The sequence below is a fragment of the Ursus maritimus genome, unplaced genomic scaffold, assembly GCF_017311325.1.
Source record: "Ursus maritimus isolate PB19 unplaced genomic scaffold, ASM1731132v1 scaffold_27, whole genome shotgun sequence".
NCBI classification, from domain to species: domain Eukaryota; kingdom Metazoa; phylum Chordata; class Mammalia; order Carnivora; family Ursidae; genus Ursus; species Ursus maritimus.
The window spans coordinates 22,269,323-22,292,567 of NW_024425230.1; the positions used below are offsets into that span (position 1 = coordinate 22,269,323).

The 23,245-nt window shown below is 42.1% G+C and overlaps 1 protein-coding gene and 1 pseudogene across 1 annotated transcript in view; both read left to right on the forward strand.

Moving 5' to 3' along the window:
* The window catches only part of PDE8A (phosphodiesterase 8A), a 172,380-nt gene that overhangs the window by 56,624 nt on the left and 92,511 nt on the right, over positions 1-23,245 (forward strand). The window lies entirely within an intron of this gene.
* On the forward strand, positions 18,342-21,254 carry LOC121105528 (annotated as a pseudogene).

The following is a 23,245-nucleotide window of genomic DNA, read 5'->3' on the forward strand; positions in this document are numbered from 1 at the left end:
ATTGTGTTAGCAAGGAAAGGGAGGTGGGAGAGCAGAAGGTGGAATGAGAGGGTAGCACTTTGTCAGGAGAGGTAGTTCGTACAGGATGGGAGAGGTGATAAATTGGGAAGAAAGAAAAAGTGAATGGATTGGAAGTCAGAATTTTAAGAAGAAGAATAAGGGTTCCACTGAGCTGGCAGGATGGATGTATTGGTCAGAGAGTAGGATATTGGAGTTGAGTGTTTCCATTGTGGGACAGTTGTGGCTGATGAGGGGCTGGAATGGAGTAGGGTGGAGGTGAAAATCACAGGGTTGTAACAGAACCCGTGGAAGTTGCTGGATGGCTTATTTACATGGATGTTCACAGCAGGTTGATGGTAGGACATTGGTGGAGAGGGGATGACCATGTTTCAGGTGTTCAGAGAGGTACTTGGAATATTCAGAGAAGGAGGCAGAGGTGAGCAGAAATGAAGCATGACGTCAGCATGGCATTTTGTCTGCCGAGGGATCGGGATGGCTGGATATGGAAGTATGCCAGAACTGGCTGTCTCCAAGCCTCCAAAGATGCCTGGGAGCTGGTGGAGAGAGGCATTTGTTTTCCAGACTTTCCAAACAGTGATTGGTCATCAGATCTTTGCTGGTTATTTCTTCTTCCTGTAGCCCCCTTCCTGCCTGGCTAACTTCTGCTGGCCCTTCAAGAATGAGATCACTTCTCTGAAGAATCTTTCTTGAATGCTGTGGTCTGTGCTTCCCTCTAACTTAGCAGGTAGCATCTACCATATTGTCATTGTCTGCTTTTCATTCTCTCCTCTAGACCGTGCCATCCTTGATGGAGGTAGGGACTGTATCTTTGCAACTCTGGCATAGTGCCTGGCACCTGTTTGGTTGAACTGTATGAAATTGCTACTTAGTAAATGAATTTGGTGTGGGTTGTTATTTCTCCCCCTAATGGGTGACTTTCTTTTGTCAGCTCATCTGGAATCTTTTCTGAAGTCACACGGCCCTTTCTTAGTTTGGCCTTAGCCAGATGCCATGCAGATGAACAGAGTTGTTTCATAGTGACCAACTATAATTTCTGTGCAGGCCACAGTCCATCTGTTCATTCTGCTTAGGCTTTTGTTTTTGTTTTGTTAACTTCCCTTTTGCTTTTCTGTACAAGTGGTAGAAGAGGCAAAAAGAAACTTGTTTGTGAATCAGTTTTCCCCGGGTGCCAAGAATTTCTCAGTCTGTTGGTCCATGCATTTCGTTCTTCTATTGCTTCTTACTGAGTACCTACATCCCAGGCAACAGTCGGGACCCCGGCTAGGTGCTCTGAGTCCCGTAGGTCTCATGCTGGTGCTTGTTGGCTTCATTCAGCGTGCTAACGCGGCTGCAGCGACTATGGTGGTCGGTAGTTGCTTTTTAGAACAGTGACTCTAGCTCAGCAGTTGCCCCAGATACAGTGTTTTTAATGACCTGTGTGCATTACACATTCAAGAATGCAGTGAAGAATAGCACATCCAGGTTACAAACAAACAGAACCAGGTTTATCTGGAGAAATAGTGAGACATTTTCCTTTATGGGTTCGGGAGGGACACGCTGTGCACCAGTGAGTGAGTCTAGGGCCTTTGAGTCGCTTCCAGTTCTTCTTTTTGCTTGATCTTTTTTTCTACTGTCTCAAGCTCAGAGGTGTTTGTTCTTGCTTCTGTGGGCACTGAGAATATAATAGAAATACGCTTTTCATATCCCAAGGCCACCATAAATGCTTGAAGTCAACTGAATTCTGACTTGAGAGTTCCCCGAAGCCCCATTCCCATTTCCTCTCTGATCTGGACCTTTCCTTTCTAGGGGTACTCCCTTGAGGCCGGGTCTTTGCGATGAGCTCCTTGCATCAGGAGCACTTGCTCAAAGAGCTTCCCTTCCTTTTGAGAAGTTTCCTTAGTGCCCCCATTCCCAGGCTGTCCTTCCTGGGAGTCCTGTCCTCATCACGAATTTCCTGTTTTTTGCCTCAGAACCAGTACTGTAATATTAACCTAACTAGTGACATTTAAAGAAAGAAACCAAAAGCCTGTTTAACCAATTAAAAGTTCTCTGGCCCCAGGCCTGTGGGACACTCTCCTTCCACCAAAAATGCTTCTTACTCTAGCCTCTGCTGCCCCCCCCCTTTTTAAAAGAATCTGCTAATCCTTAACAGATTAATCTGAGTTTATATTTAGATGAAAGTTATCCATTAACAGAAAAGCCTGAAACTGTGGATAGGCTTGACAGTGTTGAAAGTGGATAGAAGTAAATAGGCAGCCTTTAGACCAAAAACATTTTGTGGGGCACGGAGACTTTAAGTATCTGTTTTGGCAGATAGTTATGCCAGGGATATTGGACCATCCTTAGGAGGTTAGGAACACCTTGAGACTCAGACCAGAACACATGACCTTCCTGTGCTTCAGAGTTTGGCCCCTATGAATCTCAAGCCTTTTTGATCCTGGCTCATTTATATGGGGCCAAAACCCTACTTTCTACCCTATCCAACCCAACCCAACCCATCCATTCCCAGTTACAACCTGAGTATTCATAGACTCACAGAGAACTTTGCAGGGTTGAATGCCAAGCTTCACATACTAAATTAGTGTCCTCTGAACCAGCATTTGTCAAACTGCCTGCAAACGGATCATGACCTCACTTTTGCAGGTTATGCCAGGCACTATCGTTCCAGTCATTACTGCTCTGTTACAAACCACCCCAAACTTAGTGGCATTAAACAATAGATATTTTATTATGCTCGTGGATTCTGGCCCAGGAATTTGGACAGGGCCTGGTAGGGAGTGGCTTGCCTCTCTCTGTTCCATGATACCTGGGGCCGCAGATGGCAGGGGACAGCTCCAGTGGCTGTGAGTTAGAATCATTCTGAGGCCTCTTCGCTCACACGTCTTGTTCTTGGGCATGCTGTGCCTCCAAAGCTGGTGGGATCAGCTGGGACTGTTGACCAAAGTGCCTGTATGTAGTCTCTCCCAGGGCCTTGGACTTCACATAGCATGATCGCTGGGTTCCTACAGGGAAGTGTTTGGGGAGTGAGTGTTCTTGGTTGAAGCAGTCATGAGCCTGTCCAGGTTCAAGGGGAGGGAACACAAATCCCCACCTCTCAACAGAAGGAGGGCCAAAACATGTGCAGCTGCCTTAAAAACTACTATTGGTTATTTTATTTTATTTTGCTGTTTTGTTTTATTTTAATTTATTCTTAAAGCCATTCTTTTGTTGTTGTTAAAGATTTTATTTATTTATTTTGAGAGAGAGAATCTCAAGCTGACTCCATGCCCAAGCATGGAGCCCAAGGCAGGGCTGGATCTCATGACCCTGAGATCATGACCTGAGCTGAAATCAAGAGTCAGACACTCAACTGACTGAGCCACCCAGGCATCCTGCTATTGGTTATTTTAAAATGAGATGGAATATAAAGTAACAGTGGCTCATGCAGTAAGAATAAGTACGTCAAACTTGTGCTTCAGTTATGTTTGGGATATGTGTATATTCTGGTTCATGATGTAACATGTTTTTCTTAGTATGGATGACAAAATATATTTTTAAAATACCATCTAACTGTAGTAACTTCTAACTTTGCTTATGAACACCAAATTCTATCTCTTAATACCTCAATGAATAGGTTATTATGTCACTTATAAAGATGAAAACCTAAGAAATTGGTTGTCATTTGCCTGTAAGGACAAAAGAAAGGCCTCTTTTTTGGATCCATTTTGTCATCACCCTCTGGGAGACCTCCCAAGGCTCTGTTGGAGTTACCCCCCTTCAGAAGAGGCTTTAGAAGTGGTGGGGTCTGGCAGCCAGAGCTCACTCAGGTTTTAATTAATTTAATTTAATCTTTGCCTGTTAGTTTCCCTAATGAGTAGCAAACAGATGTGAAATGAAGAGGGCATACTTCTCTTTGCAGATGATCAGAAAATATTTAAGGATCTGAATGCTGAAGAATGAGCCATAGCAGAGCAAGGAGAGCTTGGCCATAGCAAGCCAGTCGCCTTCCCTGAGGAAGGTGGTGTATGAAGTAAAACAGTCTCAGGAGAGGTGTCCCACATCAGTATGGAGACTAAAATGAGTGATCGAGGTTGGGGTCTGCTAAAACAATCTGCCTTCCTCTCCCTTATTTCTCCCCTTTCGAAGAAATGTGTAGAGATGACTAAGCAGGGCATTCGCTGTCATCTTATAAAACATTGTATCACACAACAGCTTTTGTGGAGTAGTGCCATAAAAAGACTAAAGTTATACTCACATATCTTAGAAAGTTTACATAATTCCATGTTATTTCTTAATGTGAAAATTACACATGTTCACTCTAGGAAACTAGAAAATACAGATAATTTTTATTTTACGTTTATCTGCTATTTTATACTTAGAGAAAATCACTGACTTGTTTTTGTTGTTTATCCTGCCCGTCATTTTTCTGAGGACATATCTATACATTAAAAACAAACAAATGATGGGCTTTTACAGTACCTTTTTCTGAAACCGGCTTTTAAAACTTAGGTGAACATGTTCCATGTCAATTAATGTACTTCATTACTGGAAACACTTCGCACTATTATATTTTATGGGGATAGTATTTAATCATTTGTTGATGACATTTACCTATTACAAATAATGTGGTGGTGAACATCCATAGAACTAATTTTTTTTCCCCACCCCATGGTAATTCTTAAATTGTTCCAAAGTTAAGAATTTTTTTTGAGTATGTAATATACGCACATGGTACAAAATATTATGATTTTTCTTTAGGAGATGTACGTGTAACTTGAACTGCTGAATCAAAGAATGTGAACATTTAAAAAACTTTGTATATATACTGCTAAATTGTTCTTTACAAATGTACCAGTTTATACTCCTCCCAGAAGTGTTATCTGTTCCTGCTATTTGATGGTTTGACAGGGTAAAAACTCACTCCTGGCTTGCTTTTAACTGTGTGATTTATTTGGGTTGTAACCTCCTCTTAGCCCTTTTTGCCTCTCAAAATCCTGCCTGCCCTTCAAGGCCCAGCTCAGCTCCCGTCTCCTACCTGATCCCTCCCTTCCACCTGCCAGCACAGCGGACGCTTCCCTTCTGCTCCGTCGTGTGGATTTGTTTCGTCCTTTTCAATCAGCTCAATCAGCTGTGGTTGTCTTGAGGGCATTAAGCGCTGTGTCTTATTTTTAACCTTCTTTTGCATGCAGCTTATTTCAGTGCACGTCTCCAGGGCTTGTAAATACAGAATGAAATTTGAGTCAACCAGAAAGGACTGATGATAGCAAATAGTAGTCTTTCAGGAGAGGGATGTGAGGAATAAAAATACGCATCAAACTGAAGACTATGCAAAGGTCTCTGGAGAGCATATAATTTTGGCATTTCATTTAGGCAGCCCAGCCTTGAAATTCTTTGTTAATAATAACTGACATATTTTGTCACCTTTCTTATTTTAACAATAGGTGGTAGGATCCCCTCCAGTCAGGATTTTTTTTTTAAATGACCCAACTTTCCATTAGAAGTTTTTTTCTCAAATTAGTGTTGGCTATAGTCAGAAACTTACATTTCCTAGTTTTACGGTCTTTCCCTTCCTCTACGTTGTCTTAGCTTCAGACTCCCTCAGAGCTATTCTGACCTCGTGGGTCTTTTTTTTTTTTTTTTTTAACTTTCTTTAAGCTTTGGAGCATCATTCATAAATTCGCAGAGACAGGTTTTGTTTTGTTTTGTTTTTAGATTTTATTTGAGAGAGAAAGCGAGAGACAGAGCATGAGCATAGGGGAAGGGTCAGAGAGCGAAGCAGAGTCCCCGCTGAGCAGGGATCCCGATGTGGGGCTCTATCCCAGGCCCCTGGGATCATGACCTGAGCCGAAGACGCTTAGCCATCTGAGCCACCCAGGCACCCCCAGTTTTTTTTTTTTTAATCAAAGGCTCTTTTCTATACTTGTAACATCCATCACGTTTTGCCTTTTATCCTTCATCTTCTCCCAAATATACAGCATTTTATTTCCATTTATTTTTTCCTCCCCTCGAATTGTTCTGGTGATGCGAGTAAAATTAGGAGGAGGCACAATGGTAAAACGGTCTATAAAATCTTGGGATAGAAACATTTTCTCTTGCCAGACTCCGCTCCACAGTATCCCTGCCAAGCCCTAGCCCAGGACCTTTCTCTGCAGCTGTCTGAGCGCTCGGCGTGTCAGGTGGGGCTTTCAGCCGCAGCCAGCGGCCTCAGCTGCTCGGCCGAGGGGTTCCGGAGCTCTGGGGGAGCACGTCTGCGTTCACGTGCAAGGTCGCAGCCCGGGCCTCGGCGTATTTCTCCCACGACAGGTAGCAGCCCTGTCTCAGGCGGGAAGGGACCCTCTTAACAGGGAGGAAGATGTTTCCCCTGAGGCCCCCCAGCCCAGCGGACACGTCCCGTTGGGTCCCAGGCCGGGGCGGGGCGGGGTGGCTCTGTGCGCCTGTGCTGCGCTTCGGAGAGGCTTGCGGTGCGCTGCGGGCTCTGCGGCCGTCGTGGGAGGGGCGCGGGAGGGGGAGGCCGTGGAGAAGGCCGTTCCCTCTCCAGCCGAGCGCAGACCGCTGTGACTTCCGCGACCCCTGCTAGTCCTACTCCTCCGAGCCCCCCGCCGCTGTTTCCGCGCTTTTCTCACGTGGTGTCCTGGAGATGCCCGCCGGTGGCAGCGTGGACGCTTCCTGAGCTTTGTCTTCTCGTGGAATGTCTTCAGTTCCTCGTGGCATCTGGCCCCGGGCCCTCCACGGAATCCTTCCCAGTCTGGAAGGGTCTCCCAGCCAGCCTGCAGGCCTTCTGTGGACGTAGCCGCTGGCGTCCAGAGCTGGCCCTGATCGGAGTGGTGCTGGGAATCCGTTTTCACCTGGTATTTGTGCCCAGCCACCGGAGTGCTCGCCGACTGCGGGGCTGCTGGTAGCTTGGCCCTCTGCCATCTGCCCCTAGTCCCTCTGTAGCCTCATCTACTATGGAATCTTCCATCGCAATCACACTTAGCCGTTGGTTGTTCCTGAATGCCGCTTTCCCCCTTCTTACTCGGCACAACCCTCCATTTCCTTCAAGTCTCATTTCGGCAGGGTCACTCTTCTGAAAACTTTTGTGACCACCCCCACCCCCGCCGGGTGGAGTTAATCAGTCACTTCGCACTCACACTCTGTACAAGCAGTTGTTGTTAAACATTCACAAAGTGTTGTAATTATTTGTTTTTATTTTTCTATCCTTCTATATTTAGCATCTGGGAGGTAGGATCCACATTTTTATTTCTAGAACTTCAGCGTTTGGTATAGGTTTAGTGCATAAAAAGTGCCCCTTAAATATTTGTTGAAGTGGAGGAATGAATGACAATTTCATATCCATACCTGCTGATTGAATAGCTACTTCATATCTTCCTTGCAAAGGAAACCTATATATATTAGAAGATAATAAATGATAAAATGGCATAAGATATTATTATGGTACCTAAGCCTGAACCTGATAGCACATTACAGTTCCTACTTGGCAGACTAGAATGAGGCTCAGAGTGAAGTGTCTAACCTAAGGCCGTATGGTGAGGAGCGGCAGAGCCAGGACTAGGCTTCTATCTTTGTCTCTCACATATCTCATCTTCCAGTTTCTGTAACACCATCTTGCCAGATGGCCGAGAGGGGGTTATAATTAGCACCGTCCGTGTGACTGTCCAAGATTTCTGCCTCTGTGTTCCTCTTTTGTGTGCCTTTGCTCACATGGACCTTTCTGTACCTCTCTGCTTGCCCCAGTCCTGCCTGCCTTTCCAGACCCAGCCTGATTCTTGCCTTTCTGCCTTCCCCCGTCAAAACTACTTCCCTTTTTCCGATTTTCCATAGCTGTTTAGCACACGAGGTGGTATAGTGCAGAGACAAGCATGGGCCTTGGGGGTCTAGGTACAACACCCTCACTTACTGGTTGTGTGACTGACAAGTAGATTAACCTCGCTGAGCCTCTGTTTCCCAATTATGAATAATAACAGTTCCTACTTTATTTTTTTATTTTTTTAAAGATTTTATTTATTTATTTGACAGAGATAGAGACAGCCAGCGAGAGAGGGAACACAAGCAGGGGGAGTGGGAGAGGAAGAAGCAGGCTCATAGTGGAGGAGCCTGATGTGGGGCTCGATCCCATAACGCCGGGATCACGCCCTGAGCCGAAGGCAGACACCTAACCGCTGTGCCACCCAGGCGCCCCGACAGTTCCTACTTTATAGGATTGATGGAAAGATTAAATTAGATACTCTTTAGTACATAGGAAACACCCAAATGTTACATGCTGTTATTGTTGGTAGTGGCTTGATTACTATTAATAAATTACTGAGGCTGGTTACTGGCCTTCTCTAGCTGTAGTTCTTCTCGTGCCTGGTTGCTCACTGAATCCAGTGTTACCCAGTTTTATCTTAAGGGCTACACTCAAACACTTGTTGGAATGTTTTTGCGAATAACATTCACTTATAGCCTGTTCCTTGGCACATTCCAGTACTTAGCCATCTGGAGGTTTGCTCATTTGTGTAGGGGATGTTTCGTTGAAAAAGTTGTTTCTGTGGTCTGCTGAGAGAAAGAACAGAATGTTTTCTATCTTCACAGCTACAACCAGCTTTGAGGTTCAGTGTTTGTATAGCTCTAAGTCTCTATTAATTAAGGAAATGGATTAGAAAAGACAGCTTAATGAAAACTCACATTCTGCGGGCAATTTGCACGCACTCCCTTGTTTGACACCCTAGTACAAGCTCACCTCTAGTTCTAAGAGGAGCAGTCTGTAATTCTCTTGACTGTCTTCCTGGTTTAAGAACCTCTAGAGATTGTTCGTCCTTGGTATAAGACTTGGATAATTTTGTTGTTTGGATTTTCTCTGTCTTGTAAATGAGAAACCAGGAAAATACAGTGTATTTATTATACAAGGAACAAAGGTCGTGGAAACCGTAACTTTTCAAAAGAACCCTTAGTTACCTAGCTTTTAAAGAGCTAGCCCAGCTTGTTTTATTTCTAAAAGCCTGTGGAATAAACCCTTCATTTTCTCTGATTTACAAGGAAACTAAAATGTGGAAAATTTGATCTTGAGGGGGCATGACTTCTGGTTTATGGGATTGTTTATTTTAAAGTTTAAACATTGCAGTGCCTCATGATACTCTTAGTTAAAAGGAAGTTCTTGTGAATATCCTATAGCTATTAAAATTATAATTCAGATCTATATTTCCAAGGAAATATTCAATTTTAAGTGGAAAAAAAAGCACAGGAAAAGGTAGATTTATATGCAACAGGATATGTGCTCCTATGTTAACAGGGATTATTTTAGGCTAATGAGATTTCAGGTAATAACTTTTTATTTTTTTTCCTCTGCACCCTCTCTGTATTGTCTAGATTTTGGAGTGCTGTGTGTTACTTTATATTCAAAAAAATTATAAAACCATTTTCTTTTTGGAGGAAAAGAACTAGAACGTAAGATTTGAACATGTGAAAGTCATCCTTTCTCTGTCTTTTCCTGGAATTGTCCCTGGCAACTAGGAGGAAAAGAAACAAAAATGAAGACTCTGTCTTTGAAGAAATCAGGAGACGTCTGAAACCCCAAGCCAGAAAAGAAATGGAAAGGGTCTTTGAAAGATTGAGCCAGGAGTATGAGAGGAAGTGGACAGAAGACACTTATAGCTGTAGATCTGAGAAAAAGGAAAAAAAAAAAGAAAACCCCAACAGCAAGTAGCAAATAACATTTTCCGAGATGAGAAATACACCATGGGTTTCAAAGCCAAAATGTTTTGTTTGAGCTAACGGAGAGATAGACACAAGCTGGTGGCAGGAGCTGCATCACATACGGAGGTTGGAGATTGAATGAGGATTTACACAAGTAACGTGTGTGGGGAGCAGTCTGATCTGTGGTGGTGGGAAGGAGAGGCGCTAAGCCCCTGCAGCTGCCTGTCCCCTTTGGTTAGGGAGAGAGAGAAGCTAACGAACCCTTTCCTCCACCCTATATGCACACATATACCATAGTCCTGCTGGAAAAAGAAAGCAGTCTCCTGTTTTCCTGAATGTGGCTCTGGCCATTCTCCCGGGTGAATCTTCTTCAAGTGACTGGTCCAGGAAAAACTGCCTTCAAAACTGAGTGATCAAAGAGTGGACTAGTTTAGGATTTGGTCAAACATAATTACCAGAAAAAATAAGGAAACATTAAAAAACAAAAAGACAATGAACAACACTCACTAGAAAAACACTGGCACAGAACGAATGAAAATTATGACTGAACATTTCACATATTAAAAAAAAATCCACCTATATAAAGAACTGGAGCACAAAAAAAAGAAATACAGGCCCTCAGGGAAGAGCTGACAAGCCAATAGGAGAAGGAACCCGAGTCCAGGAAGGACAGTGAAGGAAAAGAAGAAAACCATCACAGACAGGAAGGCGAAGTTGAAAGTGATGTAAGACTTTGTATAGAAAAGTGGAATGGAGTAGGTGAGCTCAGTGAAATAGAAATAGTTACAAAGAGGGGCGCCTGGGTGGCTCAGTCGTTAAGCGTCTGCCTTTGGCTCAGGGCGTGATCCCGGCATTCTGGGATCGAGCCCCACATCAGGCTCCTCTGCTGGGAGCCTGCTTCTTCCTCTCCCACTCCCCCTGCTTGTGTTCCCTCTCTCGCTGGCTGTCTCTCTCTGTCAAATAAATAAATAAAATCTTTAACAACAAAAAAAATAGTTACAAAGAATTAGAGAATGGTAGACACACGAAAAGTATAAAAATTACGTAAAGCAGGAAACAAATGTGAAGGTTTTTTTTGGTAGTTGATTTTTAGAAGATCTATTTATTTTAGAGAGTGTGTGTGTGTGTGTGTGTGTGTGTGTGTACAGGCGTGGGGGGAGGGGCAGAAGGAGAGGGAGAGAGAGCAACTCAAGCAGACTCCCTACTGAGCGTGGAGCCTGACCAGGCACTTGATCCCAGGACCCTGAGATCATGACCTGAGCCTAAATCAGGGGTTGGCCGCAGACTGAGCCACCCAGGTGCCCCAGAAATGTGAAGTTTGGGGCTGCAGATGTAAAGACTTATTTGGGCAGCCAGGCCAAAAGATCAGCTCACTTGTGAGAAGGGAAATTGTCACTGCTTCCTATCATCAGTCAACACAGGAGAACACTGACAGAATCCTTCAGAAGAGTAAGTGGGACTCAAGGATTTTATAATCAGTGAAATTCTTTTTTTCAAAAAAAGTTTTTTAATGTAAGATACTGAGAAGATTATTCCCATGAACCCTTCTTGAGGAGTCTAGTCTAAGACAAACTTCAGTCCCCCAAAAGAACGCTAGAGAAACTACAGCAAAAGAATGGTTATGAGCACAGAATCGGTTTAATTGTAGGTTATTAAAACAAATCTAAAGAGTACTGCAATAGAACAGAATGTAAAGGTTATATAACCTGACAGTGGAAAATTATCTAACCAGCCAAATTTGGGAGGAGAAAGGGAAAGAAGATGGGTGGTAAAGTAAGAATGTTCTTCTCTTGTCTTTAATAGCTAGGGTTCAAAGAGCATCATTTAGAACTAACAGATAGCTAATAGAGGTGTAGGTATATTTAAGAGTACAAGGCTAGACAGGAAAAGAGGATATAATGGGCTAAAGGGTAGTGGAGGGATGTGCAGGAGAAGAAAATATCTTAATTCCATCATTTCGTATAGGGGATTAAGTAGATAATGCCTCAAGAGATAAGGTTTACAAATATTAATGAAAGTAACCACTAGATAAAAATATAAACCATCTTAAATATCAAAATACACACACCAAAGGAAAACAGTCTTTCAAAAGAGAAACAAAAATAATTGATAGAACTAAGGTCCATATCTGTTGTATCAATGGATATAAATGGGAATTGGAGGTCACAGGATGGCACCCCACAGCTTGGTCATCAGTAAGTCAAGCCACTTCCTCCACTGATACAGTCCCTTTAACAGAAGAGGCAACTCAAACTTAATATTCCAGAGGCGTTGAGGACACAGGAATACCACCTCACTTCTGGGTATTCACTTTATACAGGCTTGTTTCCACTTAGCCAGCTACAGTGAAGTGTTTGGTTTAAGGTGATTGGTGTCATTCTTTTGAAGAAATTAAAAATCCCAAGCTAATAAATGACTTTGTAGCTTTTTCTTTTGCTTCGTTCATTTAACTTGAATATTATATCGGAGGTTTTGGTGAAGTTCTTAAGAACTGTCACCGGGCCGGGGTGCCAGGTGACTCAGCTGGTTGAGCATCTAACTCTTGGTTTCAGCTTCAGTCATGGACTTGGGGTTGTGGGATCAAGCCCCATGTGGGGCTCCACGCTCAGTGCAGAATTGGCTAGAGATTGTTTCCTTCTCCCTCTGCCCCTCCCCCTGCTCACATGTGCTCTCTCACTCTTTCTTTCTAAATGGATAAATAAAATCTTTAAAAAAAAAAAAAAAAAGCTGTTACTGGGGACCAGGAAAATATGATATCTTGTTTTTGGAAGCTCCTGAAATATAAACAGGCCGTCATCCTGAAGTGTTATAATACTTGGTCCTTTAATGTGTGTGTAACGGCATTCTTTGTTTCACCGGCAGAACCAAAGCCTTATTTATTATTTAATCTGTGGTTTCATGAAAACTGTGTGTGTGTGTTTGCGTGCGCACATCCGCGTAACTGTAGTATACTTGAGGATTCTAGTTTAGACGGCATTTGGCAGTCTTTAATAGCACCCTCCCAGATCTTCAGTTTGACTGTCCGAGGTTGAAAACTCACAACACCGACAGCAGGCCTAGGAGGCCACTTAGTACTAGAGTTTACAGCACTGATTGACGGGGCCGGCTTGAACAACACATGTGCAATGCAGCAGGCATATCAGCCCTGCCAACGTGAAAGAAGAGAGGAAGGTCTGTTGCCTTCCTCGTGGTCTACCTCCTGGTTCGCCTTGGCAGCCACCCAAATTCCTCTGCTTTTAACAGCAATCCTTTTCTTCCTCTGGCTTCCCATTGGCTCTTCATTCTGCATCCATTCAGAGATTCCTGCTCTTGCCACGCGTCGGAGCAGTGAATGAGGATGCTTTCTTCAAGGTGCCTGTTAGTAACAGGGACGCTTTGACAGGAAGCACCCCTGACATTAGAGGACAAAGCACTCGTGTCATTCAGGCAGAGCCACTTCACCCAGAAGTACAGTGGGCTTGAACATGAACATATCAACCTTCCCTCCCACTAAACAATACATGAGTACTCAGAAAGCAGCGCTGTGAGCACAACTTGGCTTTGGGCAGATGCTGGATCTAGGTAGAATGTTGATGTAGGGTCATCAAGGTTCCTGCCTAAGATGTTAGCTGACCAGGCTGCGGGGACCCCTGCACTAAAGGCTGTGCCGTCTATACTGGGGAAGAAGTTGAGGGAGGATTGGGAAAAACCAGCTGAAAGAGAGACACTGCCCATCTGAAGCAGTTGCAGTGGCAGGGGGTGGGGGACACAAAAGGAGAAACTCCAAAGAAACCACAAAAATGCCCCAAAAGAGAAAAAGCTTTAAAAATCCATCAGGCTCCAAGAGTGAGAGACCATCTAATGGTACCAGGCAAGTGAGAACTTCTCTTTGGCCTTGTCCTATGCTCCCTGCCTCAAACAGCAGCTTGCAAGTGCAGGAGGAAGGGAGGGAGAAAGAGGAAGCCACCCCCCTTCCCCAAAAGCATGCTGCCCTGCAGCAGGCCCTGTTGGTGGAGAGAAGTCTTCTTCAAATGAAAACTGAACTGCTGTTAAGATATTGGACAGATTGCTTTCTTTTTAAAGTAAACGCTTTTTGAAAGTTAATGCAGAAATCCTAAGTGTACAACTTGAATTTTTGTAAATGTAACTAGCACACATATCAAGAAATAGAACATTCCAGGACCCTATAAGGCCTCCTTGTGTTCTGTCTCACCCCTCACCCCCCCCCAAAGAATTACTATAGTTTTGCCCAATTTGATCTTTATGTATATGAAGTGGATTAATCATTTTTAAAGATTGAATTGAGGCCATATGTGTGACTTAATGAGTGTACCGGGTTGAATAGTGTCCTTCCAAAATTAATGTGCACTGGAACCTCAGAATGTGACCTTATTTGGAAACAGAGTCTTTGCAGATGGAATCAGTTAGGATAAGATCATACTGGGTTAGGCTCGGCCCTAATCCAATGACTGGCATCCTTATAAGAAGTCCATGTTGAGGACAGAGGCAGAGTTTGGAGTGATGCAGCTACGAGCCAAGGACTGCTGGGGGTTTCTGGCAACCACCAGAAACTAGGAGCGAGGTGTGAAACAGCTGCTTTCTCCCCCAGAGCCTCCAGAATGAACCAAGCCTGCCTCCACCTTTATTTTGGACCTCTGGTCTCCTGAACTGTGAGAAAATAACTTCCGGTGTGTTTTAAGCAGTAGGTTGTGGTAATTTGCTATGGCAGCCTCAGGAAACTAACAAAATACAACTCTGGGACTTCGTGTTAAGAAAGAGCGGGCAGAAAATTTACCAGACTTGTCTCCGTTTAAAGAGTGGAGGAAGTACTATTTCCATTAAAAGGTTTAAAGTGGAAATCACATTTTTGGTTACCCTGCAAGAAGAAGAGCCCTGCATCCTCAGCCTAACCATTACAGAAGCAAACCGTTGGCTTACTAGAATATCAGAATCTTAAGTGTACAGCAGGACAATGGAGGTAAAACCTTGCCCAGATTTATTTCATGCACTGTCATTCACTACCAAGCTCTTTTTTTTTTTTTTTCTGAGTCAAACGTCCCCAAGCACATAAATCGCTGGGAGTGGGTTGTGCCGGGAAGTTCTTCAGTGATTCCTGATGGAGCCCTGTCTTAGACCCACCACAGTTAAGATACCCCCAAGTGATTGCCCTAACTTAGAGTAAGTAGAGCTAATCAGAGTTAAGAGGTCATAAGTGCAAAACCACATATTCAGGCTTCTTGTTCTCTCCTGCTAGTAGTCTGTCTTCAGGCCGTGTATGATTTGGTAGATTTGGTAGATTCAGCCCTGTGGACCTGTCCCACACTGTCCTTCTCTTGGGTTTTTAGAGTGCTGGGAGTCTGTGTGTCCCCAGTCACAGAGCCAGCTGTGTACTGGAAACTGTTTAGGGGAAATTAACATGTAGTAAGTGAAACCAGCCACTTGCAGAAGTGGCCTGCCCTCATTTCATTTTCTGAGGGTAATTATAATTTCATGTTTTAGATTTATCCCTTATCACTATCGTGTATATTTGATACTTTCCCCATTTCTAATAATTCTTTTTATTGGGCAAATTTTTTTACACTATTAAATCGGCATGATAACATTCAGGTTTCCTTTAGCTTGATATGTAAAGACATTTTAAGTGTATATAGATATCCAAAATTTATTATTAATCTCTACATTTTTTTTGCTTTTGTTATTGGTCTTACAGATTTTTTTCTACAAAATCACATGGTCATAGCCTGACATTTTTATATGAAAATTGTGCCTTTGGTTGAACTAGAAGGCTCGCTTCCTGTTTTTTGTGCATAATCCTTTATTTTCAGATTCAGTTATGTATGCTCAAAACCAATACTGTTTTTCACTTCTCATTATATGTTATAATTTAAATGGAAAACAATTTTTTTCAAAAGGAGGTCAGGCACTTTCTATGATAGCTAAAGAAAATGTGGTCGAAAATAGCAGTTGAGGGGCGCCTGGGTGGCTCAGTCGTTAAGCGTCTGCCTTCGGCTCAGGGCGTGATCCCGGCGTTGTGGGATCGAGCCCCGCATCGGGCTCCTCTGCTGGGAGCCTGCTTCTTCCTCTCCTACTCCCCCTGCTTGTGTTCCCTCTCTCTCTCTGGCTTTCTCTCTCTCTGTCAAATAAATAAATAAAATCTAAAAAAAAAAAAAAAAAAAAAGGAAAGAAAAAAAAAAGAAAAAGAAAATAGCAGTTGATATGGGGGACTAAAATGCCCAGAGAAGCAACAAAGCAAGAATCTAATCAAACAGAACTTTGAATATTTGGTTAATTGAGGATCTGCTCAACTGTAACAAAATTAAAGATTGTATTGTTTCTGTGGAGACCTTTGAGAATGAGTTAGAATATCCATTGGGTTGGAGAGATTGCACAGTGAATTAGAAAAAGAACAGAATGATTTATAATAGAAGCCAATCAGGAAACCTAGTCATTCTTCATTTTATTCTATCACCTGGGATTGTTTATCCTTTCTTCTTAGATATTTCCTTTAGGAACATTTATTATCAAAACATGAGGAAATGTTGGGCATTTCAATTATTAAGTAATTATTCAGCAGTTACCAAGCACTGTATTTGTTTAGGTTCCAGTTTTATGAAAGTGAGTAGAACTCAGCCTGGCAGGGGAAGTAAGGGAAAGAAATTCTACTGTGATAAGCCCAGGATAACTTGGGAACACATAGGCTTGGCCCTTCATCCGGACGGAGGTTGGGGCAACAGGCGTAGCACATTTGAGTTTTGAAAGATGAGGAAGAATTAGGGGAGAAGAGGAAGAAAGCAGGACTGTGCTGGGCTCAGTGAGTCACATGGCCATGGCACGCTGGTGAGGGACGTGGGCTCTCCGGGAGGTGCTAAGTCTTTCGGGCAGTGGAAGCTCAGGCTTCAAACACTACAGAAGCCTTGAATGCCGTATCTGAGTCCAGGCTCTATCTAGGGCAATGTGGATCCCCTGAAGGATTTCACATGTACTCTATTTATGCATCATACATTCCAACTCCTTTTAAAACCAAACATTCTGATGTTTTTGTGACCTTGAATTAGCAATTTCGTGCATTCCTCACTCCTCTCACCCCCCGGAGTATATAGTTTATCTGTTGAATTCAGATAGTGACAAGGTAGGCAGAACTGACTTTTGTCTTGTTCAGTTAATACAAGACAACGGTTAAGTGTAATAGTTGTGAAGTGAGCAGAAAGATACTTTGAAATATTTTAGGTTCTTTATGGTCAGTATTTTTGTACATCCTGTAGAAATATGTCATTCCCTCTATATTTACAGGCACTTGTGAAATTTTGGGGGGTATGAATTCCTTTTAGGATTTGTGTGGATGTATTCTCATGATTAATTATTACTGAAGTAAAGAGGAAATGATATCAGCAGATGTGCGGAGCTTTTATTCGCACTGAATACACTATTCATTTAGACAAAAAGATCATTTCTCAATTCAAATCGGAATATTCTAATTTAAGGCCTAAATCAGTTGTGTCATAATCTCTATGGAAACAAAGCTTTCTACTGTGTAGTAGTTGCATAAGTAACTCATTTCCCCCTTGTAGATACACAAATTGTAGATGCAGATGCTGCTTTTTCCATTTTCTCTCAAGAACTCTCTTAAAGTAGAAGAGACTTTAGCCAGTGACATTTGTTTATATGTTTTATAAAATTTAAAATATTGGTTCAAATTTTCTGCTTACATGCATTCTTATAAAATTGCTGGAATTTAACGATCACTGATAAGCTGCTTTCTTTTCCTAGTTGAATTCTGACTCAGAGGGTTAAATTATCCTGCTCAGTTTTTAGCGTATTAGCATCGCCTGGTGTGCAAGGCTCCCTCTGGTTGGGTTGTCTCCTTATTTCTACTTGATCTTCAGGCATTTATATATCATGGGTGTGAATCCTTTGTTGGTCATATGTTTTGCAAATACCTTCTCCCATTCTCTGGCTGACCTTTTCATTCCTTACTAGGGTCTTTTGATGAACAGGAGTTCTTAATTTTAAAATCTAATTTTCAGTCTTTTCCTTTTTATGTTTAAGAAATCCTTGCCTACCTCCCGAGGTTCCTCTTTTTTTTGTGTGGTTTAGTGATCTGCATCTCATTCTCCACTCCCTTTCCTTCCCTGCCAAATAATCATGATCATTCTAATGTGTTTAATGTGTATGTTATTTCATTTGTGTGTGTTGTAAAATATGTATTGTTGTTACGTGCTTATATATTTTTAATTTTTGTAGGTGGTATTGTATTACAGATCTCATTATGTTTCTTTTTTCACTTAGCATCAGTGTTTAAGATTCATCATATTGCTGGGGTGCCTGGGTGGCTCAGTGGGTTAAGCATCTGCCTTGGCTCAGGTCATGATCCCAAGGGTCCTGGGATCAAGCCCCGTGTTGGGGTCTCGTGCTCAGTGCAGAGCCTGCTTGCCTCTCCCCCTCCCTTTGCTTGTGCTCTCTCTTGCATGCTTAAATAAATAAATAAAATCTTTTTTTTTTTAAGATTCATCATATTATTGTGCCCCAGTTAGATATACTCATATTGCCTGCAGCTCTGCTACTACGCATAACCCCTTACAGATCTTTGTTAATAGACCCCAAATTCTCACTTCTGGGTTATAGGGTGTGCAGGTATAGGCATTTTTGGTTTAAACTCAGTAATCGGTTCCTGAACATCACATGCTCTAGTGAAAATTTCAACTAGGAGCCATTACTTTTTTAAATGGAAAAATTTTACAGTTTACTGTAAGTCAACTCAAAACCCTGAACCTGTTTCCTAAAGCATAACTGAAATTTACTAAAGCCCTATATGTAAATAACATTCTAGCTTGTTAGGATGTAAAATGCTTAAAACATCACTTTCCAATCGCCAGATGTTGTGGTTATTGACAAATGGTTGCACATGCAGTGCGTCTCTTCTGCTCTGGGCTCAGACCTACTTTGCTGTGACTTGGCTAAACACACCAAGAAGGGTGGAATCGTTGGTAAATAGGGGACCCGTTATGGTGCCTCCCTCAGGAAAATGGGGAAGAAGATTGAAATGAGCCAGCATGTACACTTGCTACTTCTGTGGCAAAATCAAGATGAAAAGATGAGCGGTGGGGATCTGGCACTGTTTTTCCTGCTTGCGAATGGTAGCAGGTGGTGCCTGGACCAGTAACACCACTTCTGCCGTCACAGTGAAGTCCGCCATCGGACGACTGAAGGCGTTGAAAGACCAGTGGAAGCTCCGCTGTTTGAAACATTGCTAGCCTATAATAAATGGGTTAGTTTATGTAACACAATTACTTTGGCTTGTTAAATTTATGACTTAGATGTTCCAATCTGCGTTGCATTAATTTTGCCTTCTCAAAAGACTTGGAAATTAAAAATCCTTATTTTTTATGGGGCTAGGGGAGGGAACAAGTGGTTGCTTTGAATGTGCTAATAAGAACAGTTTGCCTGACTTCCTGTAACTTCCAGAGGAAGGCAGTGGCCCCATGGAGGGTGGTGCTGGGACACCATCTCTGCACCAGCAGCTTTGGGAGCTGCGCATCCCCTTTGACCTCCATGCTTTCCAAAATGCTTATGCAGTTATGACTACTTGCTGTTCTAACAAGTGTATTTGGATTGTAATTTGAGACGTCCTGTACATCATTTTGTTAAAAATGCATTAGACTTCTATTTTCTAGTTCTGTTCATGAGGAGCTTGGAAATCAACACTCTGTCCTAATGATAAGTAAAAAGCTGAAGAGACTGAAAAATCAACAACTCTTAAATCCATAAGGGAAGACACAGTACCCCCAAGATGGAAGAGCCAGGCGAATGCGGGGACCCACTGCTTACCAGAGACTCAGGGCAGAAGCCATTCAGGAGTGCTGGCGTAGGAAAGCCTGAACTGTCATCGGCCATTGCCGGAGGCTCAGTGCAGAGAACTCTGAGAGAATTAGAATGTTCTGAGGGACTGCGGTAGGAGGGGGCCCACAGTATTGTGATGTTTGCCTCCAGGAGCTTGACAAGATTTGCACAGTAAATATCAGAAAGAAAATATGTTGTCTACAAGAAACTCACTTTAAATGTAAAGACACATGGGGCGCCTGGTTGGTTAAGCGTCGGACTCTTGATATCGGCTCAGGTCACAATCTTAGGGTTCTGGGATCCAGCGCTGCTGTCAGCTCCATGGTCAGCGAGGAGTCTGCTTGTCTCCCTCTCTCTCTGCCCCTCCCCCCTGCTTGTGCCCACGCATGCTCATACTCTCTCTGTCTCTCTCTAAAATAAACCTTAAAAAAAAAAAAAGACATCTACATTAAAAGTAAATGGTTAAAGGCGTACTGTGCTAGCACTAATTAAAACGAGTGTAGCTAGATTAGTTTCAGACAGAGTAGACTTCAAAGCAAGGGAAGTTATCAGGGATACAGAAGGACACCACATGATGATGAAGAGGTCAGCTCTCAAAGAAGACATAACAATCCTTTATGTGTATGCACCCAACAACAGCATCAAGCTGCATGAGACAAAACCCAACAGAACTGCAGGGAGAAATAGGTGAGTTTGCTATCATGGTAGGGGACCTCAGCACCTTTCAGAAATGGACCTATCCAGCAGGTGGAAAGCCAATAGGACATAATGGAACTCACACTACCAATCAACAGGATATAATTGACATCTACAGACTACTTCATGTAATAGTAAAGTACACATTTTCCCCCCTCAAGCTCCTATAGAACATTCACTAAGACCACATTCTGGGTCATAACACTTTAACAAATTTCAAAGAATAGAAATCATACAATGTCTGCTTTTAGACCACAGTGGAAGTAAACTAGAAATCAATAACAGAAAGATAACTGGAAAATCCCCAAATATGTGGAGATTAAACAACACACTTCTAAATAATAGATGGGACAAAGAAGAAATTTCAAAAGAAATTTTAAAATACTTTGAAGTAAATGAAAATTAAACACAACTTACCGAGATTTGTGAGATATAGCAAAAGCAGTGCTTAGAATGCATAATTTAAAAAGATTGATCTAAAATTAGTAATCTGAGTTACCACCTTAGGAAACTCGGGGCGGTGGGGGGAAGAGGAGCAAATTTAATCCAAAGTAAGCAGAAGAAAAGAAATAATAAGAATTAAAGCAGAATTTAGTGAAATTGAAAACAGGAAATCAATACAGAAAAATTAAACCAAAAGCTGGTTCTTTGAATGGATCAATAAAATCGATAAGCCTCCAGCCAGGCTAGCTAAAAAAGAGAGCAGATACAAATTCTTAATATCAGAAATGAAAGAAGGAAGTTCATTACAGATTCCATGGGAGTTAAAAGGTTAATATTTTAAAAAATTCTGTGCCCACAAATTTGATAACCTAGATGAAATGGACCAATTCCTTGAAAGACACAAACTGTCAAAACTCACACAAGAACTTGATGATCTCAATAGGCCTGTATCTATTGAAGAAATTAAGCCAGTAATTAATAATCTTCCAAAACAAAGTACTGGGCCTATATGGCTTCACCGGTGAATTCTACCAAACATTTAAGGAAGAAATTATACTAACTCTACAGTCTTTCAGAAGGTAGAAGCAGAGGGAATACCTCCTGCCTCATTCTGTGAAGCCAGCATTACCTTAAATCGAAAACCAGATAAAGACATTACAAGAAAAGAAAACTACAGACCAATCTCTCCCATGAACATAGATGTAAAAATTCCCAATAAGGTACTAGTAAACCAAATTTAAAAAGAAAAATAATTATATGCCACACCAAGTGGGCTTTATGCCAGGTAAGCAAGGCTGGTGTTTCAGCATTAGAAAATATGTTAATGTAGTCTATCACATCAACAGCCTAAAAAAGAGAAATCACATGATCATGTCAGTAAATGCAGAAAAAGCATTTGACAGAATCCAAAACCCACTCATGATAAAAACTCTCAGTAAACTAATAGAAGGGAACTTCCTCAACTTGGTAAAGAATATCTACAAAAAGCCTGCGGCTAACATCATACTTAATGATGAGAAACTTGAGGCTTTCTTGCCAAGTTTAGATGTATGGCAGTAATGTGTCCCCTCTTAGCACTCCTTTTCAACATCATTCTGGAAATTCCTGCTAATGCAATGAGACAAGAAAAGGAAATAAGATGTATACAGTTGGGAAGGAAGACCTTAAACTGTTTTTGTTTACAGATGACATCATTTTTGTAGAAAATCTAAAATAATTGACAGAGAAACTTAACAATTGACAGAATTCATAAGTGATTATAGCAAGGTTGCAGTATACAAGGTTAATATATAAAACTCATTGCTTGGGGTGCCTGGGTGGCTCAGTCAGTTGAGCATCTGCCTTCGGCTCAGATCATGATCCCAGGGTCCTGGGATCGAGCTCTGCTTCAGGCTCCCGGGAGCCTACTTCTCACTCCTCCCTGCTTGTGTTCTCTCTCACTAGTTCTGTTTCTCTCTCTTTCTCAAATAAATAAAACCTTTTTTTAAAAAAAACTCCTTGCTTTCCTATATACGAATAATGAGCAAGTAGAATTTGAAATTAAGAGCACAATATTGGGAATGCCTGGCTGGCTCAGTCAGCAGAGCATGTGACTCTTGATCTCAAGGTTGTGAGTTCAAGCCCCATGTGGAGTATGGAGCCTACTTAAAAAAAGATTTAAAAACACAGTATCATTTACATTAGTACCCCCCCAAAAAAACAAAATATTTATTAGCATTAATCTAATAAAGTGTGTACATAATCTATATGAAGAAAACCACAAAACTGATGGACGACATCAAAGAAGAACTAAATAAATGGAGAGATATTCCGTATTTGTGGATATGAAGACTCAATATTGTGAAGATGTCAGTTCTTTCCAACTTGATATATGGATTCAGGGCAATCCCAGTCAGAATCCCAGCAAGTTACTTTATGAATATTGATACACTGATTCTAACTTTCATGGAGAGGCAAAAGACCCAGGATAGCCAGCATAGTTTCAAAGGAGACATACAAAACTTTATGTCTGACAGTTCCCAACTTCAAGATGTACTGTAAAGTTACAGTAATTGAGACATTGGGGTATTGGTAAAAGACAAATAGATCAATGGAATAGAAAAGAGCCCAGAAAGAGAGAGCCCATGTAAATATAGTCACCTGATCTTTGGCAAAGAAGCAAAGGCAGTACAATGGAGCAAAGATAGTCTCTTCAACATGTGCCGGAACAACTGGTCGTCAAACATGCAAAATAATGAATTTAGTTACAGACCTTAACGCTCTTCACAAAAACCAGCTCAAAGTGAATTGTAGACCTAAAAGTAGAATGCAAAACTGTGAAACTTCTAGAGAATAACGGGAGAAAACCTAGATGACCTTGGGTGTCATGATGCCTTTTTAGACAGAACACCAACAAACAGATATAATATCCATAAAAGAAACAGGGGCGCCTGGATGGCTCAGTCGGTTTAGCATCTGCCTTCAGCTTGGGTCATGATCCCAGGGTCCTGGGATCAAGCCCCGCATCAGGCTCCCTGCTCAGCGGGGAGTCTGTTTCTCCCTCTCCTCCCCACTCGTGCTCTAACTATCTCTGTCTCTCTCAAAGTCTTTAAAAAAAAATTGAGAAGATGAACTTCATTAAAATTAAAATCATCTGCTC